This window comes from Triticum dicoccoides, chromosome 3A, assembly GCF_002162155.2.
Source record: "Triticum dicoccoides isolate Atlit2015 ecotype Zavitan chromosome 3A, WEW_v2.0, whole genome shotgun sequence".
Lineage (NCBI taxonomy): Eukaryota > Viridiplantae > Streptophyta > Magnoliopsida > Poales > Poaceae > Triticum > Triticum dicoccoides.
In genome coordinates, this window is record NC_041384.1 from 538,904,486 (window position 1) to 538,907,238 (window position 2,753).

The following is a 2,753-nucleotide window of genomic DNA, read 5'->3' on the forward strand; positions in this document are numbered from 1 at the left end:
TTTTGTAGATGTTTGGGGATGACCCGGATCCAACGGTGACGACTGTCCGGGTCGGGTTCGGGTAAGTTTTGGACGCGCGCGAGGGGGGCTGCGGGCTGACGAGAGAGGTTAGGTTGGACCTGGCGGTAGGTAGTGAGCTGTGTAGACGGTCTCGAGCTGAGAGAAGAGAAGAGAGGGAGGCCCGGCGACTGTTTCCGGAGACCGAAAACGTCCGACGTTAGACCAACTATAATGTCGCTATAGTTATCCATTGGGCTATCAAACGAACTCCGAATGCGATGAAACTTGGCAGGCGACCTACCTACAACATAAAAACACCACATGGCAACTTTCAACCCATTCCAATAACATTTTCTGGCCACTTATAAAATAACATTTCGGACGTGTCGCGGGCGCGTGCAAGTGTGTCTGGGCTCAGAACGGACAACGGACGGAACTGGGAGAACCCGGGCTAATGCAAGTTTTGAAAACATGATGATGCAATGCACATGATGACATGGCAAGATGCAACACGCAAGCAAATGACATGGAAACGACAGCGAATAACTGAAAGACACCTGGCACATCGGTCTCGGGGCGTCACAACGCCGAGCACGCGCTCGCCGCACGCGGCCACGCGCCCGGCCACCTCCTGCCTCCCTGCTTGCTCCGCGATCCCTGCAGCGTCGCCATGCACCCCCTGGTCCCTCTCGCTCACTCCCTATCGCTCCTCCCCCTCCTCTGTCCTCTCTCTCACACGCACCTGAGCGCTGCCATCACCGTCGACAAGCACCACTGCAGCCACTGCTTTCCCCTCGCCTCTCCGACGTGCCCACGAGCTTCGCCCCAATGCCCTTGCTCTCTCCACCGAGTCACGCGCCCGCGGAACGCCGGAAGCGACGCCACCGTCTTCGTTTCCATCGCCGGCCGCCGGAGATCCTCCTCATTGCTCCGCTCGCTCCAGTGCCTCCCCGAGGTCGCGAATGGCTCCTTTCGATGCACTCTGAGCTCCTCTGCTTATCCTCTCTCTCCCCGTGCTCTATTTCTCTCTCTGGCCACCGTTCCGCCGGCGACCGATTCGCGCCGCCGCCTGAGCTCCTCGCCACCATGGCCAGAGGCCGTGTCCGTCGCTCCTACGCACATGGACGTGCTCCAGACCTCACCAGGAACCCAACCCGCACCCCAACTCGCTCTCTCGAGCTCTACAGCTGTGTGCCCGCACCCGGCCGAACTCCGGCCGCCGCAAACGTCGTCGCCGGCGCCACTCCGGCCGCTCCCGGCCGCGCCACCACCATGGCTAGATGTGGATGAGTGTCCTCATCCCGTATCTGCGCTCCGAGCGCCAAATGGCGCCCTGTAGCGCATTTCCGTGCCGCGCCGCCGCGTCTGGCCTTGCCGGCGTCGAGCCGCCAGCAGTTTTGCTTGGTTGACCAGGGGATTTGACCTCCCCTGGGTCTATGACATGCGGGCCCCGCCCGGTTAATTAGTCTAGCTTAGGTTTAAAAACTAATTAGTTTAACCTAGGTTAGTTTAGTTAGTCACTGACCAGTGGGTCCCACTAGTCAGGTTTGACCTAGGTTAACCCAGTTGACCAGCTGACGCAGTGCTGACCTCAAGCTGACGCAATAATTGATTTCTAGAATTATTTTTAACTCTGGAAATTCTAGAGTATTGCCTAAACTTCAAAAAATCATAACAATTCAACCGTAGCTCAGAATGAAATAATTTATATATGTAAAAGTATCAGAAAAATGCAAGGAATCCATTTATGCTAGTTACATGCATGAAAAACCAACTTATACATGCTGTATAAGTGAAAACATAATATGGGCATTTTAAATGCTTCATTTTGAATTGCATTTGAATCTTTGATTCAAATGGGCTTCAACCAACTTGGTAGCATATTGCATTAGCCCAAACACTAGCATTTGCACATGTCATGTTCATGCATCATATTGTTGCATTTGTTTGTGTATTGATCCGACATCGTTTCTTCTTGATAGGTTCACTCTGGAAGGTGTTCCCGAGTACCTGTCAGAGGAGAAGTGCCCCTTCGTCGTCTATCAGGCAAGCAACCCCCCCCCCTTGAGCATTTCGATAAATCCCACTCTCTCGCTCCTGCTCCTTACACTGCATTAGGACAACAATGATTCAACTGCTACTTTCTGCTGCGGTAGTTGAACCCATTCCTCTGCATGACCTGTCATTCCCATAGTAAATAGTTGAAACCCTCTAGCATGAGTAGGGGTTGCTTGAGCCTTGATGTGCCTACTCATCCATGCTTGTTTTCTTTATGCCAGCTATGCTTAGAGTTGTGTCAAGTCTGATTCATCGGGAATGAATCGGACTGGTGAACATGTCCTACCGATAAAGGCTAAGTGTGTGAACACGTTTTGGTAAAGGTAGCGATGAGAGGCCATGTAGGAGTACATGGTGGGTTGTCTCATTGGAACCGTCCCTAAGCACTGAGTTCTGTGTATGTTATCCAAGTCCAGTTACTACCACACATTGGGTTCCGGTCATCTGGCCCCTCTCGGCTTATTAATCCACTTGATCTCTGTCCAGGAGTTGCAACTAGTTTCTGGCGTTTGTAGGTAGTGCTACTTGTCTACCAGGTGGTGTCCGATGGGACGGGCTTGGGACAGACTAGGCACCGTGGCACGGTGTACCAAGTGGCACCCGGATGGTGGGCTTGGGAACCCTGCACACATCATTTGGGGCCGCACTGGAGACTTCGGCCGGAACTCCTTGCGGATGGAACCCGAATAGGCGAT